The sequence below is a fragment of the Triticum dicoccoides genome, chromosome 1A, assembly GCF_002162155.2.
Source record: "Triticum dicoccoides isolate Atlit2015 ecotype Zavitan chromosome 1A, WEW_v2.0, whole genome shotgun sequence".
NCBI classification, from domain to species: Eukaryota; Viridiplantae; Streptophyta; class Magnoliopsida; order Poales; family Poaceae; genus Triticum; species Triticum dicoccoides.
Window position 1 is genome coordinate 504,132,484 of NC_041380.1, and position 19,151 is coordinate 504,151,634.

The following is a 19,151-nucleotide window of genomic DNA, read 5'->3' on the forward strand; positions in this document are numbered from 1 at the left end:
ATTGTACTCTGTTCATGTAGAACAAGTGCCTAAACCTGAAGAACAATTGTTCTAATTTAAGATTCCATTGCTATCATAGTTCAAAAAAGCGCTAGGCGTTAATTGTGCGTTTTGCCACCGCCTTGCGCTTTACTGACCAAAGCGCATGCTTATGCGCAGTTATGCACAGATTATGCATAGTTATGCACAATGCGTTTTTCCAATGCCTAGAGCCTAGGCGCGCTTAAGCGCTCGCTTAGGCGCGCCTTTTTTAACTATGATTGCTTTGCTCTTGTATCACTGTATTTACTCATACAAACTTATTTTTAAATTGAAGGATCCAATCGAAACTCCAATGGCACAGCAGGTATGTTCACGCATGTTTCTTTAACAGGTTTGCTCTTATCAATAGCTCTGTTGATTTCAATTTCAATTGTGTATACAGTTGACTTTCATATCATGCACATTACTAGCATCACAACAGAGCCAATAGTGTTGTTGTACATGTAGACCCGTGGTACCCATCTGAAATCTTGTTGTGTCATGTAGTTTCCCACGCTTTGTATTCTTTCACTACTGCTTTGTCTTGAACTGATATGATTTGAACCGTGTCTCTATTTTGATTTAGCAAGACAATGAAGTGACCATAGGACATAGATATATGTTTGTTTGATGCTTTTATTATGTACTAGTACTTGGCAATAGAAGACTTGGTAGTTTAATCATGTCCACCTTACTAATGAACTGGTTCACCGAAATGAGTTTCATATACTAGTACATGCTAAACTTGTTATGTGTCTGCTTGTTTCTTCTTTTAGAATGCTGACAGAATATTGGGGAAGAGTGCCTTATTAAGCAATGGTAAAGGAAGTAATGCAAATAAGGTTCAGGATAGTGACACATCCTTGTTGGTCTCCAACAAAGCTGATAAAACAGCTAAGGAAGACTATCTTGAAGACAGCGAGACAACCCCAAAGTCTTGTCTTGGTTTAGTGTTCGAGTTACTCGCCACTACCGCTTGCACAAGCTATTCAAACTCACTGTCTGAATCAGTTCGGTTTCTTGAGTCTCAACTACAAGCTGAAAGACATCGATTAGATGTGCTGCGACAAGAAGCGGAAGGACTGCGGGAGTCCCTGGAGCATTCAGATGCATACTTTTTGGTGCAACAGCAAGCGTTGGAGGATTTAGCGCCAAACAGGACAAAGCTAATCAGCTTGCTAAGCTTATTGCCAGCATGGTGGATACCCAGGATAACGTTTCTTGAGCTCTTCTGAAGTTGTTTCAGTTATGCTCTTGTTTTGCTGCCGCGTTTATTTGCACTGGTGGCCAATTTTGACGGCCAGTGTATGTAATGTGCTGCTTTGTTCCCTATATTTGCACCGGTGGCGAACTTTGATGCCCAGTGGATGTAATATGTGTAATAGCGGTAATAGGCTACTATTAATTGCTTGCTTATTTATTTCCTTATTGTCTTGTTTAGTTGTTTGCATGTAGTCACTGCAGTTCTTTTTCTGTTTTTTTCTAGTGGCCACAATAGCCTATTTTTGGTAACTAGGCCAAAATAAGCATGGCAACACACGGACTATTGTAACCATGGGCCTCCTGCAGGCCGTATGATCCATGGGCCTTTGTCCGGCCGTAGGATCCATCGGCCTTCTATACGGGCCTTAGGGTCCATGGGCCTTCTACGAGCCGTAGGGTCCATGGGCCTCCTACGGGCCGTACGATCCATGGGCCTTCTACGGGCCGTACTATCCATGGGCCTCATACGAGCCGTAGGATCCATGGGCCTTCTACGGGGCGTATCATCATTTCGCCAATCATGGGCCGTACTATTCGTGGACCATAACGGGCCGTTAATAGGCCGTATTTGATAACTCTATGAAAACAGCCCAACGGGTTTTTTTTACATGAAAACGGCCCAACATATTAACGGTCCGCAAACGGGCCGAGTGTAACAACGGGCTGAATTTGGCCCACAAGCAGAAAATGACAGTAACGGGCCGTATGTAACCGAATGCTGCAAATGAGCCCAAGAATCAATGGGCCCTGAGAAGGCCGAAAGATAACTTGGGCTGGAAACGGCCCAATGGAATAACAGACCATTAATGGGTATAAAGTGATACACTGTTCATTACGGGCCAGTTTCACCATGGGCCGTTAATGGGCCAAGAGTTACAAAGGTCCTCATATGGGCCGAAAGAAGTCATGGGCCACACATGGACCGGAAGTTAAAACGGGCTGAATCATATTGGACGGCCCAGATGATGCTACTGGGCCTAATTCGGATAGGGCGTAATGGGCCCTAGGTTAGCAGGCTGTAAATGGGCTACATGCGAACATGCCGTTAACAGGCTTTCCGTGGGCCGGCCCGCCACCTTTTGACCAAGTCAAACGGGCTGACCTTTTCACAGGAATGGGCCTCTGTTGGGCCGTGCCACGTGTCACCGTATCATAGGTGCCTTCGGTCCAATGAGCGGATGACATATGTCCCAACGGTGAGCCGACACGTGTTTCCTCCAGCCAATGATGATTTTACACGTGGAAAATCCCCATTGGTCGGGGCTGTTAACGGGTTATCGGATCCAAAACCCGACCCGATAGCTTAACGGTGTTCCATTACGGTGGATTCCATGTGTCGGTCACCCTTGACGAAAGCACTTCTGTGACACGCGATTTATCATCATGGAAGTGGACACTTCCGTGATGATAATTTTGGTAATGTCATGGAACACTTCTACGACAACACAGGTGTGACTATCTTGATTCTGTCATAAAATCGTCATGGATGTACATGCATGACAAAAAACGCGACCTACTATGATAAACACGTATCATCACGGAAGTGTATTTTTTTGTAGTGCAAGATGGGATCTCTTGGGTACAGAAGGTTGCGGCGGTGGAAATAGGGTTTCATGGTGCTCCTGGATGTTTGCGGGGTATATGGATATATATAGGAGGAAGAAGTAGGTCGGTGGAGCAACGAGGGGCCCATGAGGGTGGAGTGCATGCCTAGGGGGATAGGCACGCCCCCTGCCTCGTGGCCTCCTCGCTTGTTTCTTGACGTCCACTCCAAGTCCCCTGGATCACGTTTGTTCCAAAAATCACGCTCCTGAAGGTTTCATTCCGTTTGGACTCCGTTTGATATTCCTTTTCGGCGAAACTCTAAAATAGGCAAAAAAACAGCAATTTGGGTTGGGCCTCCGGTTAATAGGTTAGTCCCAAAATAGTATAAAAGTGTAAAAGTAAGCCCATTAACATCCAAAATAGATAATATAATAGCATGGAGCAATTAAAAATTATAGATACATTGGAGACGTATCAAGCATCCCCACGCTTAATTCCTGCTCGTCCTCGAGTAGGTAAATGATAAAAACAGAATTTTTGATGTGGAATGCTTCCTAACATATTTCTCAATGTAATTTTCTTTATTGTGGCATGAATGTTCAGATCTAAAAGATTCAAGATAAAAGTTTAATATTTACATAAAAATAATAATACTTCAAGCATACTAACTAAGCAATCATGTCTTCTCAAAATAACATGGCCAAATAAAGTTCATCCCTACAAAATCATATAGTTTGGTCATGCTCCATTTTCATCACACAAGAATGCTCTCATCATGCACAACCCCGATGACAAGCCAAGCAATTGTTTCATACTTTAGTAATCTCAAACTTTTTTCAACTTTCACGCAATACATGAGCGTGAGCCATGGATATAGCACTATGGGTGGAATAGAATATAATGAAGGGGTTATGTGGAGAAGACAAAAAAGAAGAAAGTCTCACATCGGCATGGCTAATCAATGGGCTAGGGAGATGCCCATCAATTGATGTCAATGCAAGGAGTAGGGATTGCCATGCAACGGATGCACTTAGAGCTATAAATGTATGAAAGCTCAACAAAAGAAACTAAGTGGGTGTGCATCCAACTTGCTTGCTCACGAAGACCTAGGGCACTTGAGGAGGCCCATTGTTAGAATATACAAGCCAAGTTCTATAATGAAAAATTCCCACTAGTATATGAAAATGACAAAACAAGAGACTCTCTATCATAAAGATCATGGTGCTACTTTAAGCACTGTGGAAAAAGGATAGTAGCATTGCCCCTTTTTATTTTATTTATTTTATTTTATTGGCCTTTTTTATTATTTGGCCTTTTTATTTTTTATTTTTTTATGGGACAATGCTCTATTACTGATGATCATCACACTTCTTTTTATTTACAACTCAATATTACAATTCGATACTAGAACAAGATATGACTCTACATGAATGCCTCCGGCGGTGTACCGGGATTGCGATGAATCAAGAGTGATATGTATGAAAAATTATGAACAGTGGCTTTGCCAGAAATACGATGTCAACTACATGATCATGCAAAGCAATATGACAATGATGATGCGTGTCATAATAAATGGAACGGTGGAAAGTTGCATGGCAATATATCTCAGAATGGCTATGGAAATACCATAATAGGTAGGTATGGCGACTGTTTTGAGGAAGACATAAGGAGGCTTATGTGTGATAGAGCGTATTGTATCATGGGGTTTGGATGCACCGGCGAAGCTTGCACCAACTCTCAAGGTGAGAAAGGGCAATACACGGTACCGAAGAGGCTAGCAATGATGGAAAGGTGAGAGTGCGTATAATCCATGGAATCAACATTAGTCATAAAGAACTCATATACTTATTGCAAAAATCTACAAGTTATCAAAAACCAAGTATTATGTGCATGCTCCTAGGGGGTAGATTGGTAGGAAAAGACCATCGCTCGTCCCCGGCCGCCACTCATAAGGAAGACAATCAAATAACACCTCCTGTTTCAAATTTGTTACATAACGTTTACCATACGTGCATGCTACGGGACTTGGAAACTTCAACACAAGTATTTCTAAAATTCACAACTACTCAACTAGCACAACTTTGATATCACTATCTCCATATCTTAAAACAATCATCAAGTATCAAACTTCTCTTAGTATTCAATGCACTTATATGAAAGTTTTTATTATGCCTAAAAGCAAATTGCCATGTTGTTCTAAAGGACTCTCAAAATAATATAAGTGAAGCATGAGAGATCAATTATTTCTATAAAATAAAACCACCACCGTGCTCTAAAGGATACAAGTGAAGTACTAGAGCAAAAACTATATAGCTCAAAAGATATAAGTGAAGCACATCGAGTATTCTAATAAATTCCAATTCATATGTGTCTCTCTCAAAAGGTGTGTATAGTAAGGATGATTGTGGTAAACTAAAAAGCAAAGACTCAAATCATACAAGATGCTCCAAGCAAAACACATATCATGTGGCGAATAAAAATATAGCTCCAAGTAAAGTTACCGACGAACGAAGACGAAAGAGGGGATGCCTTCCGGGGCATCCCCAAGCTTAGGCTTTTTGGTGTCCTTGTATTTTACCTTGGGGTGCCTTGGGCATCCCCAAGCTTAGGCTCTTGCCACTTCTTGTTACATAATCCATCAAATCCTTACTCAAAACTTGAAAACTTCACAACACAAAACTTAAAAGAAAATCTTCGTGAGCTCCGTTAGTAAAAGAAAACGAACCACCATTTCAAGGTACTGTAATTAACTCATTCTTTATTTATATTGGTTTTAAACCGATTGTATTCCAACTTTTCTATGGTTTATAAACTCATTTACTAGCCATAGATTCATCAAAATAAGCAAACAACACACGAAAAATAGAATCTATCAAAAACAGAACAGTCTGTAGTAATCTGTAGGTTTCGAATACTTCTGGAATCCCAAAAATTCTAAAATAAACTGCTGGCCATGAGGAATTTATCTATTAATCATCTTCAAAAAGAATTAACTAAATATCACTCTCCAATGAAAAATGGCAACAATTCTCGTGAGCGCTAAAGTTTCTATTTTTTACAGCAAGATCAAAAATACTTTCCGCAAGTCTTCCCAACGGTTCTACTTGGAACAAACACTAATCACACTCTCCAGTAAAAGATGGCAGCAAATATCGTGAGCGCTAAAGTTTCTGTTTTTTACAGCAAGATTGCAAAGACTTTCCCCAAGTCTTCCCAAAGGTTCTACTTGGCACAAACACTAATTAAAAGCATAAAACCACATCTAAACAGAGACTAGATAAATTATTTAGTACTAAACAGGAACAAAAAGCAAGGAATAAAAATAAAATTGGGTTGCCTCCCAACAAGCGCTATCGTTTAACGCCCCTAGCTAGGCATAAAAGCAAAGATAGATCTAGGTATTGCCATCTTTGGTAGGCAATTCTTCAATAAGACATCTATAGCTTTTAGGAGTCTCTTTCTTTTTATTAATTATCAAACTCCTAGGCACGAAATCAAGAAAATCATTTGTAGCAAAAGGTTCCTTAAGGATAGTGAGAAAATTGGGGTGAACACTTATGGATTTGAGGTCCGCATTTTCCTTACTAGAAGTTTCACCCTTATTTTTAGGAACATACATCAATTTGGCAATCTTAGCATTAGGAGGAGTGTTTTTCACGGAAGAAAAGGCAGACCCAAGGTTGGTAATAATATCCTCAATTTTATCAATTATAGTGGAATCTTGATCTATCTTTTCATTAACCATAGGTCCCTTTTCTTTAAAAAAATTAAGAGTGACTCCTACCTTAGATCTGTATTGGGTAATTTGGTTATGGATCTTTCTATCCAAATTTTCAATTAACTCTACGATGGCAACTTTATTTTCAATAATTTCAAGCTGTTGCATCACATGTTCCAAAGTTAAAATAGTTCCGTTAACCAAAAGAGGTGGTGGGCCAAACAAATCTATCATAGCATTATAAGAATCAAAAGTATGGCTACCCAAGAAATTTCCTCCGGTAATGGTATCAAGAATACATCTATTCCAAGGAGTGATGCCTACATAAAAATTGCGAAGAAGAACGGAAGTAGATTGCTTCCTAGTAGATCTATTTTGCGCATTGCAAATTCTGTACCAGGCATCTTTTAGATTTTATCCCTCCCTTTGTTTAAAATTAAGAACTTCATTCTCGGGAGACAAAGGAGCGGATAAAGGACTAGCCATAACGACGAAGCAAGCAGAAAAGAGGCGAACGGAAAGAGAGGATGAATAAAACGGTAAGGGTGAAGTGGGGGAGAGGAAAATGGGAGGCAAATGGCAAATAATGTAATGCGAAGGATAAGAGTTGTGATGGGTACTTGGTATGTCTTGCTTGGCGTAGATCTCCCCGGCAACGGCGCCAGAAATCCTTCTTGCTACCTTTTGAGCACTACGTTGGTTTTCCCTTGAAGAGGAAAGGGTGGTGCAGTAAAGCAGCGTAAGTATTTCCCTCAGTTTTTGAGAACCAATGTATCAATCCAATAGGAGACCATGCGCGAGTCACCTCGTACCTACACAAACAAATAAGAACCTCGCAACCAACGCGATAAAGGGGTTGTCAAGCTCTTCACGGCCACTTGCAAGAGTGAGATCTGATAGAGATGATAATAATAAGATAAATATTTTTGGTATTTTTATTATATAGATTGAAAGTAAAGATTGCAAAATAAAATAGATGGGAAACTTATATGATGGAGAATAGACCTGGGGGCCATAGGTTTCACTAGTGGCTTCTCTCAAGATAGCATAAGTATTACGGTGGGTGAACAAATTATTGTCGAGCAATTGATAAAAAAGCGAATAATTGTGAGAATATCTAGGTATGATCATGTATAGAGGCATCATGTCCGTGACAAGTAGACCGACTCCTGCCTGCATCTACTACTATTACTCCACACATCGACCACTATCCAGCATGCATCTAGAGTATTAAGTTCATAAGAACAGAGTAACGCCTTAAGCAAGATGACATGATGTAGAGGGATAAACTCATGCAATATGATATAAACCCCATCTTTTTATCCTCGATGGCAACAATACAATATGTGCCGTTTCCCTTTCTATCACTGGGATCGAGCACCGCAAGATTGAACCCAAAGCTAAGAGTTTCTCTCATTGCAAGAAAGATCAATCTATTAGGCCAAACCAAACTGATAATTCGAAAAGACATGCAAAGATAAACCAATCATACATAAAAGAATTCAGAGAAGATTCAAATATTGTTCATAGATAAACTTGATCATAAACCCACAATTCGTCGGATCTCGACAAACACACCGCAAAAAGAAGAGTTACATCGAATAGATCTCCAAGAGAATTGAGGAGAACTTTGTATTGAGATCCAAAGAGAGAGAAGAACACATCTAGCTACTAGCTATGGACCGAAGGTCTGAAATAAACTACTCACACATCATCGGAGGGGCCATGTAGTTGATGTAGAGGCCCTTCGTGATCAATGCCCCTCTGGCGGAGCTCCGGAAAAGGCCCCAAGATGAGATCTCTTGGGTATAGAAAGTTGCGGCGGTGGAAATAGGGTTTCGTGGTGCTCCTGGATGTTTGCGGGGTATATGAATATATATAGGAGGAAGAAGTAGGTCGGTGGAGTAACGAGGGGCCCATGAGGGTGGAGGGTGCGCCCAGGGGGATAGGCACGCCCCCTGCCTCGTGGCCTCCTCGATTGTTTCTTAACGTCCACTCCAAGTCCCCTGGATCACGTTTGTTCCAAAAATCACGCTCCCGAAAGTTTCATTCCGTTTGGACTCCGTTTGATATTCCTTTTTGGCGAAACTCTAAAATAGGCAAAAAAACAGCAATTTGGGCTGGGCCTCCGGTTAATAGGTTAGTCCCAAAAATAGTATAAAAGTGTAAAAATAAGCCCATTAACATCCAAAATAGATAATATAATAGTATGGAGCAATCAAAAATTATAGATACGTTGGAGACGTATCATTGTCCGCATGTTTAAGAATTCCATGCTATACATAGTAGTTGTCATACATACTTCCAATAATTTTCATGCTACATCATATGAGGGTGTCATGCTATAGAGGGGTCATTCTCTCGGGAGGATGTATGGAACCAAACGATTGAGTTGTTTCCTGGGAGAGGGCATGAGAGCGAATATTGTGGGTCATGGAAATTGCCATGTGTCACCATTTTAAGATTCACTTATGGAATCAGATTTTCCTGAAAATAATGGAGGCTCCAAGGTCTACGCGCAAACTAAAATCGATGTAATACAACCTCCAAAATTTCCTTGCATGTGGCACCCATATGTCATTGGCTAACTATTTCTTCTTCAATTCCCCAACCAAGCACAACATGCAGATTCATTCAAATATAACTAAAAATGATCCACTAAACTAGAACTACAAACGATTCATCAACCTACATTTCATTCATATATAGGCACGGAAAATGAGTCGCACTATGACTTAATACATTCTAACCTATAAGATTGCTAGCCAACTTGGCTCCAAGAGGCTCCCTCGATTTCCCGCCTTCTCAGCCGTCAAATGATGGTCAAAATGGTTTTCTGTGTGATTTGATACGTTGGATCCTCACGGCTGGTTTTAACCCGGCAGTAATTTTAAATGGCCAATGAATGTGGGCTCTCCTCGCGTGCTAGCCGTTTTGGGGTGCGCGAGCGCCCCCTCCTCATGCACCGCGTGCACGTCGTGGGGTAGGTCGTGACCCCTCACCCAATCCCCTCGCTCAGACGCTAATCCCTCCCTCTCTCCTCAATCTCTCTCCCACGTCAGCCACAATGGCACGAAGCAACAAACATTCTACGAACGATTCATCAACCTACATTTCATTCATATATACTCCCTTCGTTCCTAAATATTTGTCTTTTTGAGATTTCAAATGAAGTACCACATACGGATGTATATAGACATATTTTAAAGTGTAGATTCACTCATTTTACTCCGTATGTAGTCATTTGTTGAAATCTCTAAAAAGACAAATATTTAGGAATGGAGAGAGTAAGGGCCAAAAATGAGTCGCACTACGACTTAATACATATAGAAAATAACTAAAGCGGGACTAGTTGCGACGGCAGGACTTTCCGGCACAGGACGCGTCAACGCAGGCATCGGCAGGCCCCGTGATATATTGCGGGCATCAATGGTGTGGAAATGAGCCAGGGCGACCTCTACTGCCAGCGGCCACGGCTTCCTCCTCCTGGGCACCCTCAATCCCGCTCCAGTGATCACTCGCTCTCCGACCTAGGCCTTCCCGTCGAGGTGCTCCTCATGGTCGCCCCTTTGCAGCTCGTCTACCGCAAGTTCACACGCTTTGTCTATAATCCCGTCTCCGCCCAGCTATTCCGCCTCCAAGAGTTCGAGGAGTCCACGGACGGATGCATTTGCGGGTCAGCTTTGGAGATGCGCCCGACCCTTCTCCTGGTTTTGAATCTTTCCTTCAACTACCATGATAAGATGGGGATTGTGGGAAGGAAGAGCAACTCCAACCAGGCAACCCATTTCGTCCATCCACATCTGTTTAGGTCGCGGCGGACAAAAATGCCGGTCCAACGCACCGACCCATTCCCAAAAACTGTCCACTTCACGTCCACGTGGACCCTTCCCGCCTAAAATTGCGCCTGAAATGCGTCGGCGCGGACGCGCCACGCGTCCCCTCGATGTCCACCGCGGCCCCGCATGTCGATCGCCCAACTATCACCCGTGGTCATATTTATGATGACCACCGACACCGGACCCGCATGGCAGTGTGTAGAAGGGTTGCATGCCCGTCCTTTTTAATGGATGCGTGCGGCGAGGCCCGGCCTCATCCACACCCACGCCAACATCTGGCCGTCTTTGCTCCCTCGCCGGCGACCAGGAAACCCTAGCCAGCCAGCAAGCATCCAACTAGCCATGGGATTCTTCAATGGGAAGTGAGGGAAGAAGGGGAAGTTCAACGCCGGAGCAAGCTCTTCCCACGGGCAGCCTGCTACATCACCGTCGGCTAGATGCGGCACGCCACCGCGGGTGCAGGAGCGGTTGTACATCTCGGTCCACCAGGCGCGGTGGCAGTGGCAGTACCGCCGGCCCGTGCCGTATCCAGATGTCAACCTACCACACGGCTGGCATCTGGACCCACAGCGCATCCCCATCCCGGCGGCGCAGCGGCCCGCGCGGGCGTACGCTGAGGAGGTTCACCGGCAGTGTGAGCTCCTCATGCCGGAGCAGCGTGCCATGCATGAGTACGCGCCAGACTTCCCCAACTGGGAGCACTGGTTTGCGCTAGAGCACGAGGAGGAGCGCCGCGTCGGCGTCCACATCAACCACGAACTTCCACCGCAACCCCTGCGGGTACAGCCAAAGAAAGAGAAAGCGGAGGCGGAGTACCAAGCCGCCCTCGAGGAGGCCCTGCAGCACACGCTGGAAGCGAGTCGGCTCGAGGAGGACGCCCATTGGGATGGGCTGGAACAATCCCTAGCTTTTTCCGCGATGGGGAACTCCGTCCAGGCACCCATGTTCGTGTCGCCACCGCCGCTGGCGCCGCCCCTCGTCGAGCCCAAGGCCGACCCAGAGCCGGAGCGCGAGCCAACACCCACGAACAAGCGGTCACCGCCGCCCCCCACTTGGCCGGAGCAGTCCTATTCGTGGACCAGCCGGGTCCACAAGTGGACTTTGGCCGACGTTGACTGGCCATTTATATATAATTATGTTTAATTAGTGGCCATGTCGACATTAATGGGCCGACCTCCCGTTGGGCGTACCTGCCGACTCAACTAAAAACTGGACGTGTTCTTTTTCACTATCAGTGACAGTGAGACAGCCTATTGGCTATTGGTTCCTCACGTGATCTATCCCAACCGGCCAAGTTTATGGACCAACAATGCTTCAAGCAACTCCAACACGCTGATCCAAATGAACAAGCGCTTTGTTCGTTTTTCGTCCGTTTGGGTCGGTAAGGCGGACGCGCACGCTAAAAGTTGACCAGTTGAGATAGACCACGCGAGGAATCAATAGCCAATAGGCCGTCTCACTGATAGTGGAAAAGAAAGCCTGGTTGTGAGAGGGAGGTCGGAGCTGCGGGAACCAGTGCCCGTGAACCAGAGAACGTATCCTGTGCACCGGCTGGATTGGTGCTACGGATGCGACGGTCGATTCTGGGCCATTGGATGGAGAACAGACGGGCTGGATGTTAGTATAAGGTGGCAGTTGGTACATTTCACACAATGGACCTTGCAAAGTTATTCATCTGCGCAAAGCAGTCCTGCCAATATCCATCGCCTTCTTCCTTTGCTCTGCTCCATTCTGTACCTGTACACCGGCGATTTGCAAAGCTAGGGTTAGCAATTTGCTCCGTTGCCTCTCTCTCCTCCCTCCCCTCCTCTGCTGGGCTACTCGACCTCTTCTTCCCCGTGTCCTGTACCTAGTTCCAGCGTCGTACAAGTGCCAACGCCCCTCCTCTCCCGTGTAACGGCTGCGCCGCCGGCGAGCGCGTACATGTAGCGCCGCCGTGCTTTAGGTCCGGACAACGTCGACCCAACCATCGCAAAGAATACGGCCACCTTCTGCAGCTTAAAGTATCAAGGTATGATCTCCTATTCGATTATCCAAAGTATTACGTTTCTTCCCATCTGTCAGTTTCCCCCAATTGCACCATTGGGCTAGAAATCAGGCAAAGAGTAAACAGTATCCATATCTCCTGCAGGCTATAAAGTAAGATTTGTGCATGAATGTAATGACTGTATGTGAAAAATGGTTACGAGCGACTTATCATTCTTTTCCACAGAATAGCCAGATCAGAGATTTGTTGGTTAACAAATTAGCTAAAGCATCACTTGCAAAAAGAAAGAGAAGAAAGAAGTAATTACAGATTTACATAACTCCTGGTCACTCTTTATGTTCGCCTAAAAAATGAGTCGATCAGTCCCCAGCCTGAGACCATAAAACAACTATTAATCTGCATCACCAGGTAAATAGATACAAATTCAATTAACCTCCCGCTGCACAACAGCAGAGGGGCATGAACTTAGATCAAATCACATATAAAATCATTACGGAGAGAAATAATTCAGACTTAACCGGCTCCTGACTTGTACCTGGAGTAGAACATAACTTTGTGCAACTTTACCGAAACTAACCTCAATCAACAGTCTTCTAGGTTTAACAACGGAAATATTCAACAAAGTAAATCCTCAGTAATATGCTTGGCCCTTTGCTAGTGCATGAATTTGAGATGAACTTGCTAAAGTACAAAGCAAGAATGCCATACCTTCCTCCCAGGTATCAAATTGCATACCAATTACGGGTTGTAAGTTAGGATCACACTCGGGATCATATCTTGACCCCTGGATATGCAAAATAAAAAGATGTTCAGTTCATAAACTGCAACTCATGCATTGGATGTGAGAAAAAGAAAACTACTTACACAAAACAGAAGACTGCTAGTTCGCGTTGGCGTATGGTAGCTATTTCCATCGTTTTCGACCTGATGGATCGTGCCCTAGAAATTTCAAGAAAAAAAAAACATTAGGTGACGAAAACGGTGTGATGTACATCGATGACCAATACAACAAATAAATTACCAAGGCAAAACTGTTGGCATCATCTTCAACTCCCATTGCCGTAGTTGACCCAATGCTTAGGCGGCACTTCCCATGGACTCCATGGTTGCTTATTTTTGTGCAAATATAACCACAAAACATCAAGATTTTTACTTAGCATGCGGACAATGTGGATTGCAGTTGCAGCAAGACAAAATGAGGAACATCAACAACTAGTAATTAAATAGAAAGTTCAACTGAACATGATCAAGGGTTTTACAAAAATGAGGAACCGGAACAACTATAATTACCATAGAAAGTTTAATTCAACATTGCAAATGTCGTTTCCACTTCATATCAGCAATCTGGAAGAAGTTCATATACAAGAACCCCACATGAACAACTAGTAACAGAACAACCAAATTCGGTGCTTATACCTCAGATCCTGAGCTGTAAAGGACGATGGCCAGGTCCTATTCAACCGCACAGCTGCACAAATCTTCCTTTAGAGTTTGCATAAATATGGTTTTTCTATGCTAGAAAATACAGTACATATTAAGGTTCAGAACACTGCTTATTCAAGTTTGCAAGGGCTATTTTGCACTAGAGTATTTGCAGCCGTGTATCTCATACATAAATCTGGTGCTCATACTACTTAATCAAGTTCGCAATGACACTAGTTTGGAATCAATTAGGGAAAAATCACAAATCGGAAGAACCCAATATGAGCATGATAAATGGATAATGGGATAAGAGAACATACCCTAAGATCATCGAGGTGCAGAAGATAGCCGTCTCCTTTGGGCAGTAGTTCCTCGTCGTCCCCCGGAGCTACAGCCGCAGCGGCGCTACATTTACGCGCTCGACGGCGGCAATGGCGTCTTCGTTGGGCGCGACTCAGAGAAGAGGAGGGGCGCTCGTGCTTCAACGGGGCCGAAACTAGGTACAAGACTGAAGGGGAGTTGGTCCAGGAGAGGGGGAGAGGCGACGGAGAAGCCTTCCCGAACCCTAGCGCGCCGCTGGACGGCCTGGTACAGAATAAGGCGAGAGGAGGAAGACAATGTGTGTACAGAGAGGTCAGATCGCTGGATTTAGGTGTACTGCAAGGATTGTTTTGCAAATGTAACGCCAGGCCCATCAACGGACCGGATCCTGTCCCTCTTTTTCGAATCCAACGGCCCATACCGCGCTGGTGCATCTGGTGCATCAGTTCTCTCGTTTCACCAGATACGTTCTCCCCGTGAACCAGCCAGCAGAGCTGCCTCGCCTTCTCTCTCGGCCTCTCCGCTCCGGTGCGCCATAAAATTTGTTTATTTTCGTCCGACTCAACTAAAAACTGGACGTGTTCTTTTCCACCGTCAGTGACATGAGACGACCTATTGGCTATTGGTTCCTCGCGTGGTCTATCCCAACCGGCCAACTTTATGGACCGGCAATGCTTCGAACAACTCGAACGCGCTGGTCCAAACGAACATACGTTTTGTTTATTTTCGTCCGTTTAGATCAGTCAAACGGACATGTGCGCCATAAAATTAGCCAGTTGAGATAGACAAATTAGCCAGTTGAGATAGACCATGTAAGGAACCAAGGTCAGAGTTGCGGGAACCAGTGCCCGTGAACCAGCCACAGCCAGGCAGAGCCGCCTCGCCTTCTCTCTCGGCCTCTCCGCTCCGGTTGCACGCAACAGAAGTACTCCTCCCCTCCTTTTTTTTGTTGCGAGAATCCTCCCCTCCCTCCCCCCACCAAATCCGCCGCCGCCAAAATGCTGTCCCTTCTCCGCGCCGCCGTCTCCGGCCACCTTCGCCGCACCCTCTCCACCGCCGCCGCGCGCCCTCCCTGGGCGATGATGTACCGGATCTCCCAGGGGTCCAGCTCCACGGGAAGCGTGTCGTCCTCGCTCGCCCCGCCGCCGTCCGTCTCCTCCGTCTCCATGCCCAGACACGCCCCCGACATCGACCCCTTTCCGCCCCAACCCAAGTGCATCAGCCTGTTTAAGGGCCTCGTCCACGCCGCCAGCGGCCACAGCTTCCTCCTCCTGGACACCTGCAGAGCCCGCCTCCAGACTCATGACCTCAAGCTCCTCTACTAGAGGTTCGCGCGCTTCGTCTGCAACCCGGTCACCGGCCAGCTGCTCCGCCTCCCGGACTTCGACGGCGCCGAGAAGACCTTTACCAACGGCATGGGGCTCCTCACCCAGGCTTACGGCGCCAGCGGGCCGCCCAAGAGGTATGCCGCTGCTTAGCTCACCGAGGTCGACGGCGGGCGGCGCTTCCTGCTGCGCCGGTTCTCCTCGGAGTCGGGGGACTGGGAGGAGCTGGTCCTTCCTTCCCCGATGCCGCCTCACCGGCGAATGTACATGATTCACGAGGTGCTGGACTTCGGAGGCCGGCTCTGGTGGGTGGACGTGAGCTGGGGCGCCATCTGCGTCGATCCGTTCAGCGACCGGCCTGAACTCTGCCCCGTCGAGCTGCCGGCACACAGCATGCTTCCTGACCAACTGGCCGAGAGCGAAATGAGGCGGCTTATCAAGCATCACCACATGGGGGTCAGCGCCGGCAGGCTGCTCTTTGCCGAGGTCGACCCGTTCCATATCAGATCCTTCACGCTCGACGACGAGAGTGTCGGTTGATCTTTTGCCTAGTGGAGGTAATGCCAAGGAGATGCCTTTTGTTGCTGCTGTCGATCCACTGGACACCAACCTGCTGCATCTCAACGTGGACAGAGTTAATTTCAGCATCGACATGTCCAGGAAGAGGATGATTGAGATTACTGCAATACCTAGTGGCATGTATGCTCCGAGGGAGGCCGCAACAACCTCCTATCTACCTTGTGTGCTCCCCTCATTTCTTCGATCAAGCACGATTCCAGGTGATCACAGATTCACAGTGACACATTTCTTGAAAAAGGAGCTGTGTTGATGAGACTCCATATATATGCTTAGTCTAATTCATGTGTGTTTGGCCCCTTGTGTTCCACATTTGTTGTGTTCTTGGGGCATGCTTCTAGTTTGTCCAAATGTCTCTTCAAGCATTTCAACCTGATGGTTTTCCAATCATGTTAGCTATTGCCTTGGTCATAGAGAAATTATCTTGAAACGTGTATGCAGTATATGAGTGATTTAGCTTTTGAACAGCAATTTTTAGAGCTATGTTCCCTGTCCTGGCACACTGTAGCTTAGGTTATTCCTATATAATACTCCCTCCGTCCCATAATGTAAGACATTTTTTGACATTACACTAGAGTCAAAAAACGTCTTACGTTATGGGACAGAGGGCGTAGTTAACGTATTCTCAGTTATGAAGCTGTCCACTTCTTTTCTGAAACTATTTCTCAAATGGAGTTCATCATTGTGGGGATTTTCATGGGAGAAATGCAACGTGTCTTTGGCAATAGCAGTGATGTAAAGTTCCAAACAACTGAATCAGTAGTTGATTCCTAGTTAACGCTGCCAAGTAGCAGCAGCCTTCTTTGGTGATTTGTTCCAAGTTCAAATTTCCAGGCTAAAACATGATTAGAGTTATCTGTTGTTTATGAATTTCTAATTTACACTGCATGTTCTATATTTGACATTCTAATCAAGTTAGGTATTGTCTTGGTCAGAGAGTAGTAGCTGATGTGCGATAGGTGATGGTGGGACTCAGATTTTGTGGGAAATCTGGAGATGTTTGGGTTTTGAGATTTTGATGCTTGTTCAGACTCCATACCAAGGCAGCCCGCGCTCATCCCTTCCTAGCAAGAGGCGGATGCATCCACATGTTTAACTCCCTTGAGAGAAACTTATTTGTATGAGACATGTGACGAATCGATGATGAGCGTTTCAGTATTATGCTTATTTGCATGTTACTATTAAGTGCCATTCAATTTACATATACTATGTGATCAAATTAATATGGAAATGGTAGCTGACATACGTCAGCCAGGAGGCAAGAGCCAGCGAACGCCCTCATCGTTGTACATTGCACATGCATGGATCTCCGCGCAAGGCCACTGCCACGCAGATCTTATCCAGTCATTCGTGGTACACTGATTCCTGGCGGACGCGTCACAAAGGTCATGAGGTAGGGGGGTGGAACCCATGACCTCCTGTGCATTATCAATAGGAGTTTTTTTATTTCTTATGGCATGGAATTTTTATTACCAACAGGATGGTATTGTTATCAATAATAGGATGGCATTTTTATTATTGAGAAGATGGCATTTTTATTATTGATAGATCGCATTTATATATTTGAGAGATGCCATTTTTATTTCTCATGTCATGGCATTTTTATTATTGATAGATCGCATTTATATATTTGAGAGATGCCATTTTTATTTCTCATGTCATGGCATTTTTATTACCAAGCGCAAGGCATTTTTATTACCAATAGGATGGTATTTTTATCAATAATAATATGGACTTTTTATTATTGAGAAGATTGCATTTTTATTTTTAATGTGTAATACCCTCGATGCGACTATATCTTCTACGTGTCGAGGCATGACTTAGAGGCATAATCGCATTGAAGGCATATGTCGCAAGTCGGGTAATCATCACAAACATCCCATGTAATATAGATAATGAAAAGGGATAACATAGTTGGCTTACACTCGCCACGTCAAACAAGTACATAAATAACATACATCATCTAAACACTCATGGCCCGACTACGGCGCCAAAATGAAAGATAACCCAACAAGCGACATGGTCTCGATCACCCCAACTGGGCACCACTACTGATCATCAGGAAAAGAAACATAGTAACGCTGAGAGTCCTCGTCGTACTCCCACTTGAGCTCAAGCGCGCCATTTGGAGTTGTATCATCGGGTCCTGCATCTGGTGTAATAGTAATATGTGAGCCACAGGGACTCAGCAATCTCGCACCCTCGCGATCAAGACTATTTAAGCTTAATAGGTGGGGTAAGGTAAAAATATGTGGAGCTGCAGCAAGCGACTAGCATATATGGTGGCTAACTTATTCGCAAAAGAGAGCGAGAAGAGGAGGCAAAGCGCGAGCGAGAAATTAGAGGACAACCTGCGCAAGCATTACTCCAACACCGTGTCCACTTCTCGGACTCCGCCAAGAAGAGGCCATCACAGTAACACACTCGGTTGATTCATTTTAATTAAGTTAAGGTTTAAGTTATCTACAACCGGACATTAACAAATTCCCATCTGCCCATAACCGCGGGCACGGCTTTCGAAAGTTCAAATCCCTGCAGGGGAGTCCCAACTTAGCCCATGACAAGCTCTCACGGTCAACGAAGGAATAGACCTTCACCCGAGACATTCCGATCAGACTCGGTATCCCGGTACAACAAGACAATTCGACAAGTTAAAACAAGACCAGCAACACCGCCCGAATGTGCCGACAAATCCCGATAGGAGCTGCACATATCTCATTCTCAGGGCACACTCAGATGAGACATCCTACGAGTAAAACCAACCTTCAAGTTGCCCCGAGGTGGCCCCGCAGTCTACTCGGTCGGACCAACACTCTGAGGAGCACTGGCCCGGGGGGGTTTAAAATAAGATGACCCTCGGGCTTCGGAAACCCAAGGGAAAAGAGGCTAGGTGGCAAATGGTAAAACCAAGGCCGGGCTTTGCTGAAAAAGCTTTAATCAAGGCGAACTATCAAGGGGTTCCCATTATAACCCAACCGCGTAAGGAACGCAAAATCCGGAAACATAACACCGATATGACGGAAACTAGGGCGGCAAGAGTGGAACAAAACACTAGGCGAGAGGCCGAGCCTTCCACCCTTTACCAAGTATATAGATGCATTAAGATAACATGGCAATATAATGATATCCCAACA

The 19,151-nt window shown here is 45.2% G+C and overlaps 1 long non-coding RNA gene and 1 pseudogene across 1 annotated transcript; both read left to right on the top strand.

Moving 5' to 3' along the window:
* Nucleotides 1–12,060: 12,060 nt before the first annotated feature.
* LOC119283393 lies at nt 12,061–17,240 on the top strand. The gene is made up of 2 exons (XR_005139043.1): nt 12,061–12,397; nt 16,953–17,240. It is a non-coding gene; the product is annotated as an uncharacterized LOC119283393 (long non-coding RNA).
* On the top strand, nt 12,440–17,195 carry LOC119283383 (annotated as a pseudogene).
* Nucleotides 17,241–19,151: the final 1,911 nt, after the last annotated feature.